Below are 11,344 nucleotides of genomic sequence, written 5' to 3' on the forward strand. Positions count from 1 at the left end.
CTCTTGCGGAGGAGGTTGTCGGGATTGGTTCTGCGCGGGCCGGGCATCGGGGTGGTCCTCTCGGCATACGCCGATGACGTGCTCCTAATGTTTAGTGACCCGGCTGACCTGCGGAGGATGCGCGAGTGCCAGGAGGTCTACTCTGCGGCTTCTTCTGCCAGGATCAACTGGGAGAAATGTTCTGGACTCCTGGTCGGCCCGTGGCAGATGGATCCCCTACCCGAGGAGCTCAGGCCTTTCACCTGGAGCAGGACCAGCATCCTCTACCTGGGGGTCCATCTCTGCCCTGCCGAGGAATCCTGGCCGGCCAACTGGCAGGAACTGGAGACAAAAGTCACCGCTCGCCTGCGGCGCTGGACAGGACTGCTCCGAGTGCTGTCTTACCGGGGTCGAGTTCTGGTCATAAACCAGCTGATCGCCGCCATGTTGTGGTATCGGCTGGTCACTTTGACCCCTCCCCCGGACTTTGTCGTAAAAATCCAGAGAATGCTAGTCGACTTCTTCTGGGACAAAAGATTGCACTGGGTCGCTGCTGAGGTTCTGAGTCTCCTGCTTAGGGAGGGCGGTCAGGCGCTAGTGTGCCTACGCACACAGGTGGCGACTTTCTGTTTTCAGACCCTGCAGTGATACCTTTACGTCGAGCCTCCTCCGAGATGGCGTGCCCTGGCGACGTATTTCTTCCGCCAGGTGCACGGCCTGAATTATGACGTGCAGCTCCTGTGTATAGAGCAGAGGGGCCTCGGTGGCTCCTTCCAGGCGTTGCCCGTCTTTTACCAGGACCTGATCAAAATCTGGAACGTGGTTGCCTCGCGACGCAGCTCTCCCCCGTCAGGGGTAGCGGCTATCGTCAGAGAGCCGCTGCTCAGGAATCCGCCCCTCCGTCCCTTTCAGTGGCTGGCGGAGAGGAGGGCTGTGGCTGCCGGGGTGACCAGGATCGGGGAAGTGCTGGGTGGCGGAGGACTGGGCTGGATGCTCCCACAGGAGTTGGCGCACCGCGCGTCAGTGAGTGTCCAGGTCGCAGCCGATGCCATCCAAGACCTAAGGACGGTCGTGCTCGGACCCGATGTCATTTTAGGTCTCGAGGTGGCCCAGGTGCGCGGTGATCTTCCGGCTGAACGTTCCCCTGTTCGGACGGAATTCCACATTGGCCCCAAGCCCCGAACCCTCCCTCGGGTGCCGGTGCCCCGCAATAATATGAGCCGCCTCGGGGACATGCCCTCCATGCCATTTGGCATGGTGCGGAGGGGTTTTCTGTACGGACTGCTGCTGCACACCTTCCATTTTCTCGCCCTGGTCCGCCGCCCGGACACGCCCTGGCGTGCCTTGTTGCCGTCCGGCGGCGTAGGCCCCCGATGGGAGGCCCTCTACGGAGGTGTTCTCCCTCTTTCTATCGGGGACCTGGGTTGGAGGGTGTTGCATGCAGCAGTCCCCTACAATAGGAGAATGTTTAGGTTCACAGACTCCCAAGACACCTGCCCTTTTTGCGGTCTTGTGGAGTCCGTGGACCATGCGTATATAGGATGTCTTAGGCTGCACTCCCCTTTTTAGTTATTTAAAAAATCTTTTGCTACTATTTTGTTTGCACATCAGTCCCACGCTCCTGATCTACGGACACCCGGTGCAGAAGGGGGTCGGGAAGGAGAGGGACCTCCTCGTGAACCTGCTCCTGGGCCTGGCCAAGTTGGCCATCAACAGGTCCAGGCAGCGGGCGATCGACGGGGGGAGTCCCGCCCGATTGTTTGTCCCTCTTCCGGGGCTACGTTCGTGGCCGGATGTCCCTGGAAAGGGAGCACGCAGTGTCTGCCGGCACCATCGAGGCCTTCCGTGCCCGGTGGGCACCACGGGGACTGGGGTGTTTTGTTGACCCCTTTAATCACATCTTAGTTTGATGTTTGTAAGGTTCCTTTAAAGTTTTTCCTTGAGTTTACAGCTGACCTGACTTAGGGGCTGTGCTTGATTTCTCCCTTGTTTTTGTTAATTTAGTTTATTGTTTTGACTCAAAAGAGTTACATCATTCTTAACGCGATGGTGGTGTAGTGGTGAGCATGGCTGCTTCCCAAGCAGTTGACCCGGGTTCGATTCCCGGACATCGCAATATTTCACTTTCAAACCAGTCAATCGGAAGCTGCAGTTGCTGGGTGTTTTGGAGGTGTCAGCTGCGGCTCAGTTCATAGCACCCTCGCCTTTGAATCAGAGGGTTGTGGGTTCGTGTCCCACTCCCGGAAACCAAGAGCTGTGATTGTACTCAAAAGAGTTGCAATCTGTGACTGTTGATAACTCGAAAGAGTTTCACCCAACGGACTGACTCCAAACAGTTTACATGTCCATTTTTAAAAACTGGCGCCCGGTCTCCCTCCTCAGCACGGACTACAAAATTTTTGCGAGAGCCATGTCTTCTCGGCTCGGCACAGTGCTGGACCACATGATCCACCCTGACCAGTCCTACACCGTCCCGGACCGCACAATTTATGATAACATCCATCTGGTCCAGGACATAATCCACCATTCCCAGAGAGCTGGTCTGTCGAGCGCCTTCCTGTCCCTTGATCAGGAGAAGGCGTTCGACAGGGTGGATCACGAATATTTACTCGGGACTCTGCGAGCATTTGGTTTCGGGACGCATTTTGTCGCCCGGATCCGACTTCTGTACGCCGCCGCGGAGTGTCTAGTGAAGGTTAACGGGTCCCTGACGGCGCCCCTTCGCTTTGGGAGAGGGGTACGTCAGGGCTGCCCCCTGTCTGGCCAGTTGTATTCTATTTGCGTGGAGCCCTTCCTGTGCCTCTTGCGGAGGAGGTTGTCGGGATTGGTTCTGCGCGGGCCGGGCATCGGGGTGGTCCTCTCGGCATACGCCGATGACGTGCTCCTAATGTTTAGTGACCCGGCTGACCTGCGGAGGATGCGCGAGTGCCAGGAGGTCTACTCTGCGGCTTCTTCTGCCAGGATCAACTGGGAGAAATGTTCTGGACTCCTGGTCGGCCCGTGGCAGATGGATCCCCTACCCGAGGAGCTCAGGCCTTTCACCTGGAGCAGGACCAGCATCCTCTACCTGGGGGTCCATCTCTGCCCTGCCGAGGAATCCTGGCCGGCCAACTGGCAGGAACTGGAGACAAAAGTCACCGCTCGCCTGCGGCGCTGGACAGGACTGCTCCGAGTGCTGTCTTACCGGGGTCGAGTTCTGGTCATAAACCAGCTGATCGCCGCCATGTTGTGGTATCGGCTGGTCACTTTGACCCCTCCCCCGGACTTTGTCGTAAAAATCCAGAGAATGCTAGTCGACTTCTTCTGGGACAAAAGATTGCACTGGGTCGCTGCTGAGGTTCTGAGTCTCCTGCTTAGGGAGGGCGGTCAGGCGCTAGTGTGCCTACGCACACAGGTGGCGACTTTCTGTTTTCAGACCCTGCAGTGATACCTTTACGTCGAGCCTCCTCCGAGATGGCGTGCCCTGGCGACGTATTTCTTCCGCCAGCTGCACGGCCTGAATTATGACGTGCAGCTCCTGTGTATAGAGCAGAGGGGCCTCGGTGGCTCCTTCCAGGCGTTGCCCGTCTTTTACCAGGACCTGATCAAAATCTGGAACGTGGTTGCCTCGCGACGCAGCTCTCCCCCGTCAGGGGTAGCGGCTATCGTCAGAGAGCCGCTGCTCAGGAATCCGCCCCTCCGTCCCTTTCAGTGGCTGGCGGAGAGGAGGGCTGTGGCTGCCGGGGTGACCAGGATCGGGGAAGTGCTGGGTGGCGGAGGACTGGGCTGGATGCTCCCACAGGAGTTGGCGCACCGCGCGTCAGTGAGTGTCCAGGTCGCAGCCGATGCCATCCAAGACCTAAGGACGGTCGTGCTCGGACCCGATGTCATTTTAGGTCTCGAGGTGGCCCAGGTGCGCGGTGATCTTCCGGCTGAACGTTCCCCTGTTCGGACGGAATTCCACATTGGCCCCAAGCCCCGAACCCTCCCTCGGGTGCCGGTGCCCCGCAATAATATGAGCCGCCTCGGGGACATGCCCTCCATGCCATTTGGCATGGTGCGGAGGTGTTTTCTGTACGGACTGCTGCTGCACACCTTCCATTTTCTCGCCCTGGTCCGCCGCCCGGACACGCCCTGGCGTGCCTTGTTGCCGTCCGGCGGCGTAGGCCCCCGATGGGAGGCCCTCTACGGAGGTGTTCTCCCTCTTTCTATCGGGGACCTGGGTTGGAGGGTGTTGCATGCAGCAGTCCCCTACAATAGGAGAATGTTTAGGTTCACGGACTCCCAAGACACCTGCCCTTTTTGCGGTCTTGTGGAGTCCGTGGACCATGCGTATATAGGATGTCTTAGGCTGCACTCCCTTTTTAGTTATTTAAAAAATCTTTTGCTACTATTTTGTTTGCACATCAGTCCCACGCTCCTGATCTACGGACACCCGGTGCAGAAGGGGGTCGGGAAGGAGGAGGACCTCCTCGTGAACCTGCTCCTGGGCCTGGCCAAGTTGGCCATCAACAGGTCCAGGCAGCGGGCGATCGACGGGGGAGTCCCGCCCGATTGTTTGTCCCTCTTCCGGGGCTACGTTCGTGGCCGGATGTCCCTGGAAAGGGAGCACGCAGTGTCTGCCGGCACCATCGAGGCCTTCCGTGCCCGGTGGGCACCACGGGGACTGGGGTGTTTTGTTGACCCCTTTAATCACATCTTAGTTTGATGTTTGTAAGGTTCCTTTAAAGTTTTTCCTTGAGTTTACAGCTGACCTGACTTAGGGGCTGTGCTTGATTTCTCCCTTGTTTTTGTTAATTTAGTTTATTGTTTTGACTCAAAAGAGTTACATCATTCTTAACGCGATGGTGGTGTAGTGGTGAGCATGGCTGCTTCCCAAGCAGTTGACCCGGGTTCAATTCCCGGACATCGCAATATTTCACTTTCAAACCAGTCAATCGGAAGCTGCAGTTGCTGGGTGTTTTGGAGGTGTCAGCTGCGGCTCAGTTCATAGCACCCTCGCCTTTGAATCAGAGGGTTGTGGGTTCGTGTCCCACTCCCGGAAACCAAGAGCTGTGATTGTACTCAAAAGAGTTGCAATCTGTGACTGTTGATAACTCGAAAGAGTTTCACCCAACGGACTGACTCCAAACAGTTTACATGTCCATTTTTAAAAACTGGCGCCCGGTCTCCCTCCTCAGCACGGACTACAAAATTTTTGCGAGAGCCATGTCTTCTCGGCTCGGCACCGTGCTGGACCGCATGATCCACCCTGACCAGTCCTACACCGTCCCGGACCGCTCGATTTACGACAACGTCCATCTGGTCCAGGACATAATCCACCATTCCCAGAGGGCTGGTCTGTTGAGCGCCTTCCTGTCCCTTGATCAGGAGAAGGCGTTCGACAGGGTGGATCACGAATATTTACTCGGGACCCTGCGAGCATTCGGTTTCGGGACGCACTTTGTCGCCCGGATCCGACTTCTGTACACCGCCGCGGAGTGTCTAGTGAAGGTTAACGGGTCCCTGACGGCGCCCCTTCGCTTTGGGAGAGGGGTACGTCAGGGCTGCCCCCTGTCCGGCCAGTTGTATTCTATTTGCGTGGAGCCTTTCCTGCGCCTCTTGCGGAGGAGGTTGTCGGGATTGGTTCTGCGCGGACCGGGCATCTGGGTGGTCCTTTCGGCATACGCCGATGACGTGCTCCTAATGTTTAATGACCCGGCTGACCTGCGGAGGATGCGCGAGTGCCAGGAGGTCTACTCTGCGGCTTCTTCTGCCAGGATCAACTGGGAGAAATGTTCTGGACTCCTGGTCGGCCCGTGGCAGACGGATCCCCTACCCGAGGAGCTCAGGCCTTTCACCTGGAGCAGGACCAGCATCCTCTACCTGGGGGTCCATCTCTGCCCTGCCGAGGAATCCTGGCCGGCCAACTGGCAGGAACTGGAGACGAAAGTCACCGCTCGCCTGCGGCGCTGGACAGGACTGCTCCGAGTGCTGTCTTACCGGGGTCGAGTTCTGGTCATAAACCAGCTGATCGCCGCCATGTTGTGGTATCGGCTGGTCACTTTGACCCCTCCCCCGGACTTTGTCGCGAAAATCCAGAGAATGCTAGTCGACTTCTTCTGGGACAAAAGATTGCACTGGGTCGCCGCTGAGGTTCTGAGTCTCCCGCTTAGGGAGGGCGGTCAGGCGCTGGTGTGCCTACGCACGCAGGTGGCGACTTTCCGTCTTCAGACCCTGCAGCGATACCTTTACGTCGAGCCTCCTCCGAGATGGTGTGCCCTGGCGACGTATTTCTTCCGCCAGGTGCACGGCCTGAATTACGACGTGCAGCTCCTGTTTGTAGATCAGAGGGGCCTCGGCTCCTTCCAGGTGTTGCCCGTCTTTTACCAGGACCTGATCAAAGTCTGGAACGTGGTCGCCACGCGACGCAGCTCTCCCCCGTCAGGAGTAGCGGCTATCGTCAGAGAGCCGCTGCTCAGGAATCCGCCCCTCCGTCCCTTTCAGTGGCTGGCGGAGAGGAGGGCTGTGGCTGCCGGGGTGACCAGGGTCGGGGACGTGCTGGGTGGCGGAGGACTGGGCTGGATGCTCCCGCAGGAGTTGGCGCGTCGCGCGTCAGTGAGTGTCCAGGTCGCAGCCGATGCCATCCAAGACCTAAAAACGGTCGTGCTCGGACCCGAAGTCATTTTAGGTCTGGAGGTGGCTCAGGTGCGCGGTGATCTTCCGGCTGAACGTTCCCCTGTTCGGACGGAATTCCACATTGGCCCCAAGCCCCGAACCCTCCCTCGGGTGCCGGTGCCCCGCAATAATATGAGCCGCCTCGGGGACATGCCCTCCGTGCCATTTGGCACGGCGCGGAGGGGTTTTCTGTACGGACTGCTGCTGCACACCTTCCATTTTCTCGCCCTGGTCCGCCGCCCGGACACGCCCTGGCGTGCCTTGTTGCCGTCCGGCGGCGGAGGCCCCCGATGGGAGGCCCTCTACGGAGGTGTTCTCCCTCTTTCTATCGGGGACCTGGGTTGGAGGGTGTTGCATGCAGCAGTCCCCTATAATCGTAAAATGTGTAGGTTCACGGACTCCCAAGACACCTGCCCTTTTTGCGGTCTTGTGGAGTCCGTGGACCACGTGTATATAGGGTGTCTTAGGCTGCACTCCCTTTTTAGTTATTTAAAAAATCTTTTGTTACTGTTTTGGTTGCACTTCAGTCCCACGCTCCTGATCTACGGGCACCCGGTGCGGAAGGGGGTCGGGAAGGAGGAGGACCTCCTCGTGAACCTGCTCCTGGGCCTGGCCAAGTTGGCCATCAACAGGTCCAGGCAGCGGGCGATCGACGGGGGAGTCCCGCCCGATTGTTTGTCCCTCTTCCGCGGCTACGTTCGCGGCCGGATGTCCCTGGAAAGGGAGCACGCGGTGTCTGCCGGCACCATCGAGGCCTTCCGTGCTCGGTGGGCACCGCGGGGTCTGGGGTGTTTTGTTGACCCCTTTAATCACATCTTAGTTTGATGTTTGTAAGGTTCCTTTAAAGTTTTTCCCTTGATTTTACAGCTGACCTGACTTAGGGGCTGTGCTTGTTTTCTCCCTTGTTCCTTTTTGCTCATTTAGTTTATTGTTTTGACTCAAAAGAGTTACATCTTTCTTAACGCGATGGTGGTGTAGTGGTGAGCATGGCTGCTTCCCAAGCAGTTGACCCGGGTTCGATTCCCGGATATCGCAATATTTCACTTTCGAACCAGTCAATCGGAAGCTGCAGTTGCTGGGTGTTTTGGAGGTGTCAGCTGTGGACCTAAGGATGGTCGTGCTCGGACCCGATGTCATTTTAGGTCTCGAGGTGGCCCAGGTGCGCGGTGATCTTCCGGCTGAACGTTCCCCTGTTCGGACGGAATTCCACATTGGCCCCAAGCCCCGAACCCTCCCTCGGGTGCCGGTGCCCCGCAATAACATGAGCCGCCTCGGGGACATGCCCTCCGTGCCATTTGGCACGGTGCGGAGGGGTTTTCTGTACGGACTGCTGCTGCACACCTTCCATTTTCTCGCCCTGGTCCGCCGCCCGGACACGCCCTGGCGTGCCTTGTTGCCGTCCGGCGGCGGAGGCCCCCGATGGGAGGCCCTCTACGGAGGAGTTCTCCCTCTTTCTATCGGGGACCTGGGTTGGAGGGTGTTGCATGCAGCAGTCCCCTATAATCGTAAAATGTGTAGGTTCACGGACTCCCAAGACACCTGCCCTTTTTGCGGTCTTGTGGAGTCCGTGGACCACGTGTATATAGGGTGTCTTAGGCTGCACTCCCTTTTTAGTTATTTAAAAAATCTTTTGTTACTGTTTTGGTTGCACTTCAGTCCCACGCTCCTGATCTACGGGCACCCGGTGCGGAAGGGGGTCGGGAAGGAGGAGGACCTCCTCGTGAACCTGCTCCTGGGCCTGGCCAAGTTGGCCATCAACAGGTCCAGGCAGCGGGCGATCGACGGGGGAGTCCCGCCCGATTGTTTGTCCCTCTTCCGCGGCTACGTTCGCGGCCGGATGTCCCTGGAAAGGGAGCACGCGGTGTCTGCCGGCACCATCGAGGCCTTCCGTGCTCGGTGGGCACCGCGGGGTCTGGGGTGTTTTGTTGACCCCTTTAATCACATCTTAGTTTGATGTTTGTAAGGTTCCTTTAAAGTTTTTCCTTGATTTTACAGCTGACCTGACTTAGGGGCTGTGCTTGTTTTCTCCCTTGTTCCTTTTTTGCTCATTTAGTTTATTGTTTTGACTCAAAAGAGTTACATCTTTCTTAACGCGATGGTGGTGTAGTGGTGAGCATGGCTGCTTCCCAAGCAGTTGACCCGGGTTCGATTCCCGGATATCGCAATATTTCACTTTCGAACCAGTCAATCGGAAGCTGCAGTTGCTGGGTGTTTTGGAGGTGTCAGCTGTGGACCTAAGGATGGTCGTGCTCGGACCCGATGTCATTTTAGGTCTCGAGGTGGCCCAGGTGCGCGGTGATCTTCCGGCTGAACGTTCCCCTGTTCGGACGGAATTCCACATTGGCCCCAAGCCCCGAACCCTCCCTCGGGTGCCGGTGCCCCGCAATAACATGAGCCGCCTCGGGGACATGCCCTCCGTGCCTTTTGGCACGGTGCGGAGGGGTTTTCTGTACGGACTGCTGCTGCACACCTTCCATTTTCTCGCCCTGGTCCGCCGCCCGGACACGCCCTGGCGTGCCTTGTTGCCGTCCGGCGGCGGAGGCCCCCGATGGGAGGCCCTCTACGGAGGAGTTCTCCCCCTTTCTATCGGGGACCTGGGTTGGAGGGTGTTGCATGCAGCAGTCCCCTACAATAGGAGGATGTTTAGGTTCACAGACTCCCGGGACACATGCCCTTTCTGCGGTCTTGTGGAGTCCGTGGACCACGCGTATATAGGATGTCTTAGGCTGCACTCCCTTTTTAGTTATTTAAAAAATCTTTTGTTACTGTTTTGGTTGCACTTCAGTCCCACGCTCCTGATCTACGGACACCCGGTGCGGAAGGGGGTCGGGAAGGAGGAGGACCTCCTCGTGAACCTGCTCCTGGGCCTGGCCAAGTTGGCCATCAACAGGTCCAGGCAGCGGGCGATCGACGGGGGAGTCCCGCCCGATTGTTTGTCCCTCTTCCGCGGCTACGTTCGCGGCCGGATGTCCCTGGAAAGGGAGCACGCGGTGTCTGCCGGCACCATCGAGGCCTTCCGTGCTCGGTGGGCACCGCGGGGTCTGGGGTGTTTTGTTGACCCCTTTAATCACATCTTAGTTTGATGTTTGTAAGGTTCCTTTAAAGTTTTTCCTTGATTTTACAGCTGACCTGACTTAGGGGCTGTGCTTGTTTTCTCCCTTGCTCTTTTTGCTCATTTAGTTTATTGTTTTGACTCAAAAGAGTTACATCTTTCTTAACGCGATGGTGGTGTAGTGGTGAGCATGGCTGCTTCCCAAGCAGTTGACCCGGGTTCGATTCCCGGACATCGCAATATTTCACTTTCGAACCAGTCAATCGGAAGCTGCAGTTGCTGGGTGTTTTGGAGGTGTCAGCTGTGGACCTAAGGATGGTCGTGCTCGGACCCGATGTCATTTTAGGTCTCGAGGTGGCCCAGGTGCGCGGTGATCTTCCGGCTGAACGTTCCCCTGTTCGGACGGAATTCCACATTGGCCCCAAGCCCCGAACCCTCCCTTGGGTGCCGGTGCCCCGCAATAATATGAGCCGCCTCGGGGACATGCCCTCCGTGCCATTTGGCACGGTGCGGAGGGGTTTTCTGTACGGACTGCTGCTGCACACCTTCCATTTTCTCGCCCTGGTCCGCCGCCCGGACACGCCCTGGCGTGCCTTGTTGCCGTCCGGCGGCGGAGGCCCCCGATGGGAGGCCCTCTACGGAGGTGTTCTCCCTCTTTCTATCGGGGACCTGGGTTGGAGGGTGTTGCATGCAGCAGTCCCCTATAATCGTAAAATGTGTAGGTTCACGGACTCCCAAGACACCTGCCCTTTTTGCGGTCTTGTGGAGTCCGTGGACCACGTGTATATAGGGTGTCTTAGGCTGCACTCCCTTTTTAGTTATTTAAAAAATCTTTTGTTACTGTTTTGGTTGCACTTCAGTCCCACGCTCCTGATCTACGGACACCCGGTGCGGAAGGGGGTCGGGAAGGAGGAGGACCTCCTCGTGAACCTGCTCCTGGGTCTGGCCAAGTTGGCCATCAACAGGTCCAGGCAGCGGGCGATCGACGGGGGAGTCCCGCCCGATTGTTTGTCCCTCTTCCGCGGCTACGTTCGCGGCCGGATGTCCCTGGAAAGGGAGCACGCGGTGTCTGCCGGCACCATCGAGGCCTTCTGTGCCCGGTGGGCACCGCGGGGACTGGGGTGTTTTGTTGACCCCTTTAATCACATCTTAGTTTGATGTTTTTAAGGTTCCTTTAAAAGTTTTTCCTTGATTTTACAGCTAACCTGACTTAGGGGCTGTGCTTGATTTCTCCCTTGTTTTTGTTAATTTAGTTTATTGTTTTGACTCAAAAGAGTTACATCCTTCTTAATGCGATGGTGGTGTAGTGGTGAGCATGGCTGCTTCCCAAGCAGTTGACCCAGGTTCGATTCTCGGACATCGCAATATTTCACTTTCAAACCAGTCAATCGGAAGCTGCAGTTGCTGGGTGTTATGGAGGTGTCAGCTGTGGCTCAGTTCATAGCACCCTCGCCTTTGAATCAGAGGGTTGTGGGTTCGTGTCCCACTCCCGGAAACCAAGAACTGTGATTGTACTCAAAAGAGTTGCAATCTGTGACTGTTGATAACTCGAAAGAGTTTCACCCAACGGACTGACTCCAAACAGTTTACATGTCCATTTTTAAAAACTGGCGCCCGGTCTCCCTCCTCAGCACGGACTACAAAATTTTTGCGAGAGCCATGTCTTCTCGGCTCGGC

At 57.2% G+C, this 11,344-nt stretch overlaps 5 non-coding genes across 5 annotated transcripts; all 5 read left to right on the forward strand.

Moving 5' to 3' along the window:
• Positions 1-2,022: 2,022 nt before the first annotated feature.
• trnag-ccc (transfer RNA glycine (anticodon CCC)) lies at positions 2,023-2,094 on the forward strand. The gene has a single exon. It is a non-coding gene; the product is annotated as a tRNA-Gly (tRNA).
• Positions 2,095-4,799: 2,705 nt separating this feature from the next.
• On the forward strand, positions 4,800-4,871 carry trnag-ccc (transfer RNA glycine (anticodon CCC)). The gene has a single exon. It is a non-coding gene; the product is annotated as a tRNA-Gly (tRNA).
• Positions 4,872-7,578: 2,707 nt separating this feature from the next.
• Positions 7,579-7,650, forward strand: trnag-ccc (transfer RNA glycine (anticodon CCC)). The gene has a single exon. It is a non-coding gene; the product is annotated as a tRNA-Gly (tRNA).
• Positions 7,651-8,707: 1,057 nt separating this feature from the next.
• Positions 8,708-8,779, forward strand: trnag-ccc (transfer RNA glycine (anticodon CCC)). Its single transcript has one exon. It is a non-coding gene; the product is annotated as a tRNA-Gly (tRNA).
• A 1,055-nt stretch (positions 8,780-9,834) lies between these two features.
• On the forward strand, positions 9,835-9,906 carry trnag-ccc (transfer RNA glycine (anticodon CCC)). Its single transcript has one exon. It is a non-coding gene; the product is annotated as a tRNA-Gly (tRNA).
• The last annotated feature ends 1,438 nt before the right edge of the window (positions 9,907-11,344 follow it).

This window comes from Cetorhinus maximus, chromosome 9, assembly GCF_964194155.1.
Source record: "Cetorhinus maximus chromosome 9, sCetMax3.hap1.1, whole genome shotgun sequence".
Lineage (NCBI taxonomy): Eukaryota > Metazoa > Chordata > Chondrichthyes > Lamniformes > Cetorhinidae > Cetorhinus > Cetorhinus maximus.